The following is a 13,512-nucleotide window of genomic DNA, read 5'->3' as shown; positions in this document are numbered from 1 at the left end:
AAGATGTTCCTCAACAGTTACAAGAAAACTGCTTTCATCCCTGTGTTCATTCAATGAGTGAATGTTTAGAGATTCTGTCATTCCTGCAAAGGAATGTTTAATAAGTCTTACATGAAGATGTTTCTAAACAGCTACAAGGAAATTCTTTTAAATACAGTGTTATTACATTGAATAGACATTAAAGATATCCTGTCATGACTGTAGGCAAATGTCTGATAAGACTTGAGCAAAATATTAATAAACAATTACTTGCAAGCTGGGTTCATCACAGTATTCTTTTCTGGCTATGGAGATGATAGCCATTCTGTATGGCATAAAGTGATATGTTTGAAGAGCCTTTTATTTATATTCTTAAACAGCTAACAAGCAAGATGGTTTCTTCACAGTGTCCTTTCAGTGAATGAATGTTCTAGATATTGTCACATCTGTGGTGAAATATTTGATATATGATGTTCCTAAACAGCTACCCATAAACTGGATTCAGCATGTGTTCTTTCATTTTGTGAAAATGATAGTCGCTCTGTGTGGAATATACTTAAGTATTTGAAGTGTACTATGTGCAGATGTTCCTAAACAGTGAAAAGAAGATGGTTTTTGCATGATTTTCTTTCAGATAACAAATGTTATAGACATTGTCACATCTGTAGTCAAATGTTTGATATGATTTATGTGAAAATATCCCTAAACAGCTACCTGTTGGCTTGATTAAGCACAATGCTCTTTCATTGTAAGAAAGTGATAGCCGTTCCTTGTGGCATATACTGAAATGTTTGAAATGGCATATGTGAAGATGTTCCTTAAGAGCTACTTGCTAGGTGTTTTCCAGACAATGTTCTTTCAGTGAATGGATGTTATAGATAGTCTATCACACCCGTAGTGAAATGCTGGATAAGTTTTATGAAGATGTCCCTAAGTAGCTACAAGCAAAATGGTTTCCCAACAGTGTTCTTACAGACATTGAATGTTATAGATATTCTGTCATGCCTGTAGTGAAATGTTTGCTAAGGCTTGCTGAACACTTACATGAAGATGTTTCTAAACAGCCACAAGCAGGCTTTTTCAACACAGTATTTCATTGAATGAATGTAATAATTATCACATTGTGGCTGCAGAGAAACGTTTGATAAGACACACACAAAATGTTCATAAATAGCATGTGCCAGCTGGTTGCATCACAATGTTGTTTAATTTAATGGAAGTGATAATCATTCTGTACAGCATATGATGTGTTTGAATAGCCTCATATAAAGATATTCCTAAAAACTTATGAGCAATCTGGTTTCACCAGAGTGTGTTCCTCAGTGAAGGAATCTTACAGAGATTCTGTCAGAGCAGTAGTGACATGTTTGGTGTTTTGTATGAAGAAACCCTAAATGGCTTCCTGCAAGATGAGTTCAACACAGTGTTATTTCATTTTAAGAAAATGATAGTCATTCTGTTTGGCATAAACTGAAATATTAGAAAAGCCTTATATCAAGATGTTCCTAATTAGCTACCAGCAATCTGGCTTCACAATAGTGTTCTTTCACTGAATGGATGTAATAGATACTTTGTAGTGAAATGTATGATAAGTCTCTTAGGAAAAGGTTCCTAAACAGCTGCCTGCAATCTGGCTTCAGCACATTATATCATTGTCTCAAAGTGATATTCATTCAGTATGTCTTATATGGAAATGCTTGAAATGGTGAACATGAAGAAGTTTCTAAATATATACAAGCAAGATTGTTTCTCCACAGTTTTCTTTCAGTGACTGAATGTTATGTATAGTCTGTCACGACTATTGTAAAATGTTTGATAAGTCTTATGTAAAAACGTTCCTAGATAGCGATCTGTGAGCTCTATTTAGCACAGTGTTCTTTCATTGTAGGAAAATGATACCCATTCATTATGGCATATACTGAAATGTGAGAAATGTCTCAAATACAAATGTTCCTAATAATAGCTTCAAGATGCTTTCACCACAGAGGTCTTTCAGTGAAACAATATTGCAGATATTCTGTGACACTTGTAGTGAAGTGTTAGTTAAAACTTACTTGCAAGCTGGATTCAGCACAGTGTTTCTTTCATTGTTGGAAACTCATATTCAATCAGAACAGCAAATATTGAAATGGTTATAATGACTAATACGAAGATGATCCTTAATGGCTGCAAGTAAGATGGTTTCACCACAGTTTTCTCTCAGTGAACAAATGCTATATATATTCTGTCCCACATGCAATGAAATGTTTGTTAAGTCTTATATGAACATGTTCCTAAACAGCTACCCGCAAACTGGGCTTAGAACAGTCTTCTCACATTGTTAGTAATTGATAGGTCATCTGTAGGGCATATGCTGAAATGTTCGAACTGTCTTAGGTGAATATGCCCCTAAACAGCTGTAAGCACATTTGTTTCACCAGAGTTCCTTTAGTGTCTGAATCTTATGGATATTTTTCAAGTCTGTAGTGTAATTTTTTAAGTATTTTATGAAGTTCTTCCTAAACAGATACTAGGAAACAAGGGTTCAGCTCATCCTTCTTTCCTTGAGTGAATATTAAAATCATTCTGTCATGACCATAGCGCAATATTTGTTAAGACTTATAAAAAGATATTTCTAAAAGACAACTTTCCAGCTGGGTTCTTAACATCGTTCTTTCATTTTATGGAAGTGATAACCATTCTGGATGGAATACACTGAAATGTTTGAAAAGACTTGTATGAAGATACTCCTAAATAGCTACAAGCAATCTGGTTACACCACAGTGTTCTTTCATTTAATAAACTTTATATATAGTCTCCTATAGCTGTAGTGAAATGTTTTATATCATATATGAAAAGGTTCCTACAGCTACCTGCAAGCTGGGATCAGCACACTGACTTTTCATTGTAATAAAGTGATAGTTACTTTGTATGGCATACACTGAAATGTCAGAAAAGACTTATATGAGTGTATTTCTAAAGAGATACAAGCAAGCTGGTTTCACAATAGTGATCTTTCATTGAATTAATGTAATAGATATCCTGTCGCACATGTTGTGAAATTTTCAATAAATCTTACATGAAAATGTTACTATAAGTCTACCTGAAAGCTGAGTTAGGTACAATGTTTTTTCATTTTAAGAAAGTATAGCTGTTCTCTATGGCTCATACTGAAATGCTAGAAAAGACTTACATGAAGATGTTCCTTAAAAGCTACAAGGAAGTTGGTTTCACCACAGCATTCTTTCAATGAGTGAATGTTATAGATATTCCATCATGCCCGTAGTGAAATGTTTGATAGGACTTATTTGAAGATTCCCCTAAACAGCTGCAAGCAAGGTGTTTTCACCACAGTGTTCATTCAGAAAATGAATGTTATACGTATTCTGTCATGCCTCAAGAGAACTATTTGATGTCTTAGGTGAGAGTGTTCCTGAACAGCTACAAGCAAGCTTTTTCAACATAGTGTGGTTTCCTTGAATGAATGTTATGGATATCATGTTGCGGCTGTAGAGAAACGTTTGATAAGACATAAATGAAATGCTCATAAAGAGCCACTGGTTTCATCAGAACGTTCTTTCTGGATATGGAAGCGATAGCCATTCTGTAGGCATAATGAAGTGTTTGAAGAGCCTTATACGAAGACATTCCCAAGGCGCCAGAAGTAATCTGGCTTCACCACAGTGTTCTTTCAGTGAACGAGTGTTATAGCTAGTCTGTCATGCCTGTAGTGAAATGTTTAATAAGTCTTATATGAAGAGGTTTCAAACAGCCGCCAGCAAGCCGGGTTTAGCACAGTGTCCTTTAACTGTAAGTAAGTGAGAGCCATTCTGTATGGCATATGCTTAAATGTTAGAGAGGTCTTATATGAAGATGTTCCTAAATAGAATCCAACAAGATGTGCTCAGGACAGAATAATTTCATCATAAGATAGTGACAGCCGTTTAGTATGGCATATACAGAAATGCTGAAAAGGACTTAAATGAAGATCTTCCTTAACAGTCAAACCAAGCCACTTTCACCATAGTGTTCTTTCATTGAATGGATGTAATAGATATTCTGTCATGCCTGTAGTTAAATGTTCAATAGGTCTTACATAAAAATGCTCCTAATAATCTACCTGAAAGCTATTAAACACAACCTTCTTTCCTTGTAAGAAGGGTATGGCCATGCTGTATGCCATATACTGAAATGCTTGAAAAGCTTTATATGAAGATGTTCCTCAACAGTTACAAGAAAACTGCTTTCATCCCTGTGTTCATTCAATGAGTGAATGTTTAGAGATTCTGTCATTCCTGCAAAGCAATGTTTAATAAGTCTTACATGAAGATGTTTCTAAACAGCTACAAGGAAATTCTTTTAAATACAGTGTTATTACATTGAATAGACATTAAAGATATCCTGTCATGACTGTAGGCAAATGTCTGATAAGACTTGAGCAAAATATTAATAAACAATTACTTGCAAGCTGGGTTCATCACAGTATTCTTTTCTGGCTATGGAGATGATAGCCATTCTGTATGGCATAAAGTGATATGTTTGAAGAGCCTTTTATTTATATTCTTAAACAGCTAACAAGCAAGATGGTTTCTTCACAGTGTCCTTTCAGTGAATGAATGTTCTAGATATTGTCACATCTGTGGTGAAATATTTGATATATGATGTTCCTAAACAGCTACCCATAAACTGGATTCAGCATGTGTTCTTTCATTTTGTGAAAATGATAGTCGCTCTGTGTGGAATATACTTAAGTATTTGAAGTGTACTATGTGCAGATGTTCCTAAACAGTGAAAAGAAGATGGTTTTTGCATGATTTTCTTTCAGATAACAAATGTTATAGACATTGTCACATCTGTAGTCAAATGTTTGATATGATTTATGTGAAAATATCCCTAAACAGCTACCTGTTGGCTTGATTAAGCACAATGCTCTTTCATTGTAAGAAAGTGATAGCCGTTCCTTGTGGCATATACTGAAATGTTTGAAATGGCATATGTGAAGATGTTCCTTAAGAGCTACTTGCTAGGTGTTTTCCAGACAATGTTCTTTCAGTGAATGGATGTTATAGATAGTCTATCACACCCGTAGTGAAATGCTGGATAAGTTTTATGAAGATGTCCCTAAGTAGCTACAAGCAAAATGGTTTCCCAACAGTGTTCTTACAGACATTGAATGTTATAGATATTCTGTCATGCCTGTAGTGAAATGTTTGCTAAGGCTTGCATGAACACTTACATGAAGATGTTTCTAAACAGCCACAAGCAGGCTTTTTCAACACAGTATTTCATTGAATGAATGTAATAATTATCACATTGTGGCTGCAGAGAAACGTTTGATAAGACACACACAAAATGTTCATAAATAGCATGTGCCAGCTGGTTGCATCACAATGTTGTTTAATTTAATGGAAGTGATAATCATTCTGTACAGCATATGATGTGTTTGAATAGCCTCATATAAAGATATTCCTAAAAACTTATGAGCAATCTGGTTTCACCAGAGTGTGTTCCTCAGTGAAGGAATCTTACAGAGATTCTGTCAGAGCAGTAGTGACATGTTTGGTGTTTTGTATGAAGAAACCCTAAATGGCTTCCTGCAAGATGAGTTCAACACAGTGTTATTTCATTTTAAGAAAATGATAGTCATTCTGTTTGGCATAAACTGAAATATTAGAAAAGCCTTATATCAAGATGTTCCTAATTAGCTACCAGCAATCTGGCTTCACAATAGTGTTCTTTCACTGAATGGATGTAATAGATACTTTGTAGTGAAATGTATGATAAGTCTCTTAGGAAAAGGTTCCTAAACAGCTGCCTGCAATCTGGCTTCAGCACATTATATCATTGTCTCAAAGTGATATTCATTCAGTATGTCTTATATGGAAATGCTTGAAATGGTGAACATGAAGAAGTTTCTAAATATATACAAGCAAGATTGTTTCTCCACAGTTTTCTTTCAGTGACTGAATGTTATGTATAGTCTGTCACGACTATTGTAAAATGTTTGATAAGTCTTATGTAAAAACGTTCCTAGATAGCGATCTGTGAGCTCTATTTAGCACAGTGTTCTTTCATTGTAGGAAAATGATACCCATTCATTATGGCATATACTGAAATGTGAGAAATGTCTCAAATACAAATGTTCCTAATAATAGCTTCAAGATGCTTTCACCACAGAGGTCTTTCAGTGAAACAATATTGCAGATATTCTGTGACACTTGTAGTGAAGTGTTAGTTAAAACTTACTTGCAAGCTGGATTCAGCACAGTGTTTCTTTCATTGTTGGAAACTCATATTCAATCAGAACAGCAAATATTGAAATGGTTATAATGACTAATACGAAGATGATCCTTAATGGCTGCAAGTAAGATGGTTTCACCACAGTTTTCTCTCAGTGAACAAATGCTATATATATTCTGTCCCACATGCAATGAAATGTTTGTTAAGTCTTATATGAACATGTTCCTAAACAGCTACCCGCAAACTGGGCTTAGAACAGTGTTCTCACATTGTTAGTAATTGATAGGTCATCTGTAGGGCATATGCTGAAATGTTCGAACTGTCTTAGGTGAATATGCCCCTAAACAGCTGTAAGCACATTTGTTTCACCAGAGTTCCTTTAGTGTCTGAATCTTATGGATATTTTTCAAGTCTGTAGTGTAATTTTTTAAGTATTTTATGAAGTTCTTCCTAAACAGATACTAGGAAACAAGGGTTCAGCTCATCCTTCTTTCCTTGAGTGAATATTAAAATCATTCTGTCATGACCATAGCGCAATATTTGTTAAGACTTATAAAAAGATATTTCTAAAAGACAACTTTCCAGCTGGGTTCTTAACATCGTTCTTTCATTTTATGGAAGTGATAACCATTCTGGATGGAATACACTGAAATGTTTGAAAAGACTTGTATGAAGATACTCCTAAATAGCTACAAGCAATCTGGTTACACCACAGTGTTCTTTCATTTAATAAACTTTATATATAGTCTCCTATAGCTGTAGTGAAATGTTTTATATCATATATGAAAAGGTTCCTACAGCTACCTGCAAGCTGGGATCAGCACACTGACTTTTCATTGTAATAAAGTGATAGTTACTTTGTATGGCATACACTGAAATGTCAGAAAAGACTTATATGAGTGTATTTCTAAAGAGATACAAGCAAGCTGGTTTCACAATAGTGATCTTTCATTGAATTAATGTAATAGATATCCTGTCGCACATGTTGTGAAATTTTCAATAAATCTTACATGAAAATGTTACTATAAGTCTACCTGAAAGCTGAGTTAGGTACAATGTTTTTTCATTTTAAGAAAGTATAGCTGTTCTCTATGGCTCATACTGAAATGCTAGAAAAGACTTACATGAAGATGTTCCTTAAAAGCTACAAGGAAGTTGGTTTCACCACAGCATTCTTTCAATGAGTGAATGTTATAGATATTCCATCATGCCCGTAGTGAAATGTTTGATAGGACTTATTTGAAGATTCCCCTAAACAGCTGCAAGCAAGGTGTTTTCACCACAGTGTTCATTCAGAAAATGAATGTTATACGTATTCTGTCATGCCTCAAGAGAACTATTTGATGTCTTAGGTGAGAGTGTTCCTGAACAGCTACAAGCAAGCTTTTTCAACATAGTGTGGTTTCCTTGAATGAATGTTATGGATATCATGTTGCGGCTGTAGAGAAACGTTTGATAAGACATAAATGAAATGCTCATAAAGAGCCACTGGTTTCATCAGAACGTTCTTTCTGGATATGGAAGCGATAGCCATTCTGTAGGCATAATGAAGTGTTTGAAGAGCCTTATACGAAGACATTCCCAAGGCGCCAGAAGTAATCTGGCTTCACCACAGTGTTCTTTCAGTGAACGAGTGTTATAGCTAGTCTGTCATGCCTGTAGTGAAATGTTTAATAAGTCTTATATGAAGAGGTTTCAAACAGCCGCCAGCAAGCCGGGTTTAGCACAGTGTCCTTTAACTGTAAGTAAGTGAGAGCCATTCTGTATGGCATATGCTTAAATGTTAGAGAGGTCTTATATGAAGATGTTCCTAAATAGAATCCAACAAGATGTGCTCAGGACAGAATAATTTCATCATAAGATAGTGACAGCCGTTTAGTATGGCATATACAGAAATGCTGAAAAGGACTTAAATGAAGATCTTCCTTAACAGTCAAACCAAGCCACTTTCACCATAGTGTTCTTTCATTGAATGGATGTAATAGATATTCTGTCATGCCTGTAGTTAAATGTTCAATAGGTCTTACATAAAAATGCTCCTAATAATCTACCTGAAAGCTATTAAACACAACCTTCTTTCCTTGTAAGAAGGGTATGGCCATGCTGTATGCCATATACTGAAATGCTTGAAAAGCTTTATATGAAGATGTTCCTCAACAGTTACAAGAAAACTGCTTTCATCCCTGTGTTCATTCAATGAGTGAATGTTTAGAGATTCTGTCATTCCTGCAAAGCAATGTTTAATAAGTCTTACATGAAGATGTTTCTAAACAGCTACAAGGAAATTCTTTTAAATACAGTGTTATTACATTGAATAGACATTAAAGATATCCTGTCATGACTGTAGGCAAATGTCTGATAAGACTTGAGCAAAATATTAATAAACAATTACTTGCAAGCTGGGTTCATCACAGTATTCTTTTCTGGCTATGGAGATGATAGCCATTCTGTATGGCATAAAGTGATATGTTTGAAGAGCCTTTTATTTATATTCTTAAACAGCTAACAAGCAAGATGGTTTCTTCACAGTGTTCTTTCAGTGAATGAATGTTCTAGATATTGTCACATCTGTGGTGAAATATTTGATATATGATGTTCCTAAACAGCTACCCATAAACTGGATTCAGCATGTGTTCTTTCATTTTGTGAAAATGATAGTCGCTCTGTGTGGAATATACTTAAGTATTTGAAGTGTACTATGTGCAGATGTTCCTAAACAGTGAAAAGAAGATGGTTTTTGCATGATTTTCTTTCAGATAACAAATGTTATAGACATTGTCACATCTGTAGTCAAATGTTTGATATGATTTATGTGAAAATATCCCTAAACAGCTACCTGTTGGCTTGATTAAGCACAATGCTCTTTCATTGTAAGAAAGTGATAGCCGTTCCTTGTGGCATATACTGAAATGTTTGAAATGGCATATGTGAAGATGTTCCTTAAGAGCTACTTGCTAGGTGTTTTCCAGACAATGTTCTTTCAGTGAATGGATGTTATAGATAGTCTATCACACCCGTAGTGAAATGCTGGATAAGTTTTATGAAGATGTCCCTAAGTAGCTACAAGCAAAATGGTTTCCCAACAGTGTTCTTACAGACATTGAATGTTATAGATATTCTGTCATGCCTGTAGTGAAATGTTTGCTAAGGCTTGCATGAACACTTACATGAAGATGTTTCTAAACAGCCACAAGCAGGCTTTTTCAACACAGTATTTCATTGAATGAATGTAATAATTATCACATTGTGGCTGCAGAGAAACGTTTGATAAGACACACACAAAATGTTCATAAATAGCATGTGCCAGCTGGTTGCATCACAATGTTGTTTAATTTAATGGAAGTGATAATCATTCTGTACAGCATATGATGTGTTTGAATAGCCTCATATAAAGATATTCCTAAAAACTTATGAGCAATCTGGTTTCACCAGAGTGTGTTCCTCAGTGAAGGAATCTTACAGAGATTCTGTCAGAGCAGTAGTGACATGTTTGGTGTTTTGTATGAAGAAACCCTAAATGGCTTCCTGCAAGATGAGTTCAACACAGTGTTATTTCATTTTAAGAAAATGATAGTCATTCTGTTTGGCATAAACTGAAATATTAGAAAAGCCTTATATCAAGATGTTCCTAATTAGCTACCAGCAATCTGGCTTCACAATAGTGTTCTTTCACTGAATGGATGTAATAGATACTTTGTAGTGAAATGTATGATAAGTCTCTTAGGAAAAGGTTCCTAAACAGCTGCCTGCAATCTGGCTTCAGCACATTATATCATTGTCTCAAAGTGATATTCATTCAGTATGTCTTATATGGAAATGCTTGAAATGGTGAACATGAAGAAGTTTCTAAATATATACAAGCGAGATTGTTTCTCCACAGTTTTCTTTCAGTGACTGAATGTTATGTATAGTCTGTCACGACTATTGTAAAATGTTTGATAAGTCTTATGTAAAAACGTTCCTAGATAGCGATCTGTGAGCTCTATTTAGCACAGTGTTCTTTCATTGTAGGAAAATGATACCCATTCATTATGGCATATACTGAAATGTGAGAAATGTCTCAAATACAAATGTTCCTAATAATAGCTTCAAGATGCTTTCACCACAGAGGTCTTTCAGTGAAACAATATTGCAGATATTCTGTGACACTTGTAGTGAAGTGTTAGTTAAAACTTACTTGCAAGCTGGATTCAGCACAGTGTTTCTTTCATTGTTGGAAACTCATATTCAATCAGAACAGCAAATATTGAAATGGTTATAATGACTAATACGAAGATGATCCTTAATGGCTGCAAGTAAGATGGTTTCACCACAGTTTTCTCTCAGTGAACAAATGCTATATATATTCTGTCCCACATGCAATGAAATGTTTGTTAAGTCTTATATGAACATGTTCCTAAACAGCTACCCGCAAACTGGGCTTAGAACAGTCTTCTCACATTGTTAGTAATTGATAGGTCATCTGTAGGGCATATGCTGAAATGTTTGAACTGTCTTAGGTGAATATGCCCCTAAACAGCTGTAAGCACATTTGTTTCACCAGAGTTCCTTTAGTGTCTGAATCTTATGGATATTTTTCAAGTCTGTAGTGTAATTTTTTAAGTATTTTATGAAGTTCTTCCTAAACAGATACTAGGAAACAAGGGTTCAGCTCATCCTTCTTTCCTTGAGTGAATATTAAAATCATTCTGTCATGACCATAGCGCAATATTTGTTAAGACTTATAAAAAGATATTTCTAAAAGACAACTTTCCAGCTGGGTTCTTAACATCGTTCTTTCATTTTATGGAAGTGATAACCATTCTGGATGGAATACACTGAAATGTTTGAAAAGACTTGTATGAAGATACTCCTAAATAGCTACAAGCAATCTGGTTACACCACAGTGTTCTTTCATTTAATAAACTTTATATATAGTCTCCTATAGCTGTAGTGAAATGTTTTATATCATATATGAAAAGGTTCCTACAGCTACCTGCAAGCTGGGATCAGCACACTGACTTTTCATTGTAATAAAGTGATAGTTACTTTGTATGGCATACACTGAAATGTCAGAAAAGACTTATATGAGTGTATTTCTAAAGAGATACAAGCAAGCTGGTTTCACAATAGTGATCTTTCATTGAATTAATGTAATAGATATCCTGTCGCACATGTTGTGAAATTTTCAATAAATCTTACATGAAAATGTTACTATAAGTCTACCTGAAAGCTGAGTTAGGTACAATGTTTTTTCATTTTAAGAAAGTATAGCTGTTCTCTATGGCTCATACTGAAATGCTAGAAAAGACTTACATGAAGATGTTCCTTAAAAGCTACAAGGAAGTTGGTTTCACCACAGCATTCTTTCAATGAGTGAATGTTATAGATATTCCATCATGCCCGTAGTGAAATGTTTGATAGGACTTATTTGAAGATTCCCCTAAACAGCTGCAAGCAAGGTGTTTTCACCACAGTGTTCATTCAGAAAATGAATGTTATACGTATTCTGTCATGCCTCAAGAGAACTATTTGATGTCTTAGGTGAGAGTGTTCCTGAACAGCTACAAGCAAGCTTTTTCAACATAGTGTGGTTTCCTTGAATGAATGTTATGGATATCATGTTGCGGCTGTAGAGAAACGTTTGATAAGACATAAATGAAATGCTCATAAAGAGCCACTGGTTTCATCAGAACGTTCTTTCTGGATATGGAAGCGATAGCCATTCTGTAGGCATAATGAAGTGTTTGAAGAGCCTTATACGAAGACATTCCCAAGGCGCCAGAAGTAATCTGGCTTCACCACAGTGTTCTTTCAGTGAACGAGTGTTATAGCTAGTCTGTCATGCCTGTAGTGAAATGTTTAATAAGTCTTATATGAAGAGGTTTCAAACAGCCGCCAGCAAGCCGGGTTTAGCACAGTGTCCTTTAACTGTAAGTAAGTGAGAGCCATTCTGTATGGCATATGCTTAAATGTTAGAGAGGTCTTATATGAAGATGTTCCTAAATAGAATCCAACAAGATGTGCTCAGGACAGAATAATTTCATCATAAGATAGTGACAGCCGTTTAGTATGGCATATACAGAAATGCTGAAAAGGACTTAAATGAAGATCTTCCTTAACAGTCAAACCAAGCCACTTTCACCATAGTGTTCTTTCATTGAATGGATGTAATAGATATTCTGTCATGCCTGTAGTTAAATGTTCAATAGGTCTTACATAAAAATGCTCCTAATAATCTACCTGAAAGCTATTAAACACAACCTTCTTTCCTTGTAAGAAGGGTATGGCCATGCTGTATGCCATATACTGAAATGCTTGAAAAGCTTTATATGAAGATGTTCCTCAACAGTTACAAGAAAACTGCTTTCATCCCTGTGTTCATTCAATGAGTGAATGTTTAGAGATTCTGTCATTCCTGCAAAGGAATGTTTAATAAGTCTTACATGAAGATGTTTCTAAACAGCTACAAGGAAATTCTTTTAAATACAGTGTTATTACATTGAATAGACATTAAAGATATCCTGTCATGACTGTAGGCAAATGTCTGATAAGACTTGAGCAAAATATTAATAAACAATTACTTGCAAGCTGGGTTCATCACAGTATTCTTTTCTGGCTATGGAGATGATAGCCATTCTGTATGGCATAAAGTGATATGTTTGAAGAGCCTTTTATTTATATTCTTAAACAGCTAACAAGCAAGATGGTTTCTTCACAGTGTTCTTTCAGTGAATGAATGTTCTAGATATTGTCACATCTGTGGTGAAATATTTGATATATGATGTTCCTAAACAGCTACCCATAAACTGGATTCAGCATGTGTTCTTTCATTTTGTGAAAATGATAGTCGCTCTGTGTGGAATATACTTAAGTATTTGAAGTGTACTATGTGCAGATGTTCCTAAACAGTGAAAAGAAGATGGTTTTTGCATGATTTTCTTTCAGATAACAAATGTTATAGACATTGTCACATCTGTAGTCAAATGTTTGATATGATTTATGTGAAAATATCCCTAAACAGCTACCTGTTGGCTTGATTAAGCACAATGCTCTTTCATTGTAAGAAAGTGATAGCCGTTCCTTGTGGCATGTACTGAAATGTTTGAAATGGCATATGTGAAGATGTTCCTTAAGAGCTACTTGCTAGGTGTTTTCCAGACAATGTTCTTTCAGTGAATGGATGTTATAGATAGTCTATCACACCCGTAGTGAAATGCTGGATAAGTTTTATGAAGATGTCCCTAAGTAGCTACAAGCAAAATGGTTTCCCAACAGTGTTCTTACAGACATTGAATGTTATAGATATTCTGTCATGCCTGTAGTGAAATGTTT

The sequence above is a fragment of the Equus asinus genome, chromosome 22, assembly GCF_041296235.1.
Source record: "Equus asinus isolate D_3611 breed Donkey chromosome 22, EquAss-T2T_v2, whole genome shotgun sequence".
In the NCBI taxonomy this organism is placed as follows: domain Eukaryota; kingdom Metazoa; phylum Chordata; class Mammalia; order Perissodactyla; family Equidae; genus Equus; species Equus asinus.
The sequence above is the reverse complement of the archived record's forward strand: the minus strand, read 5'-3'. Positions refer to the sequence as shown.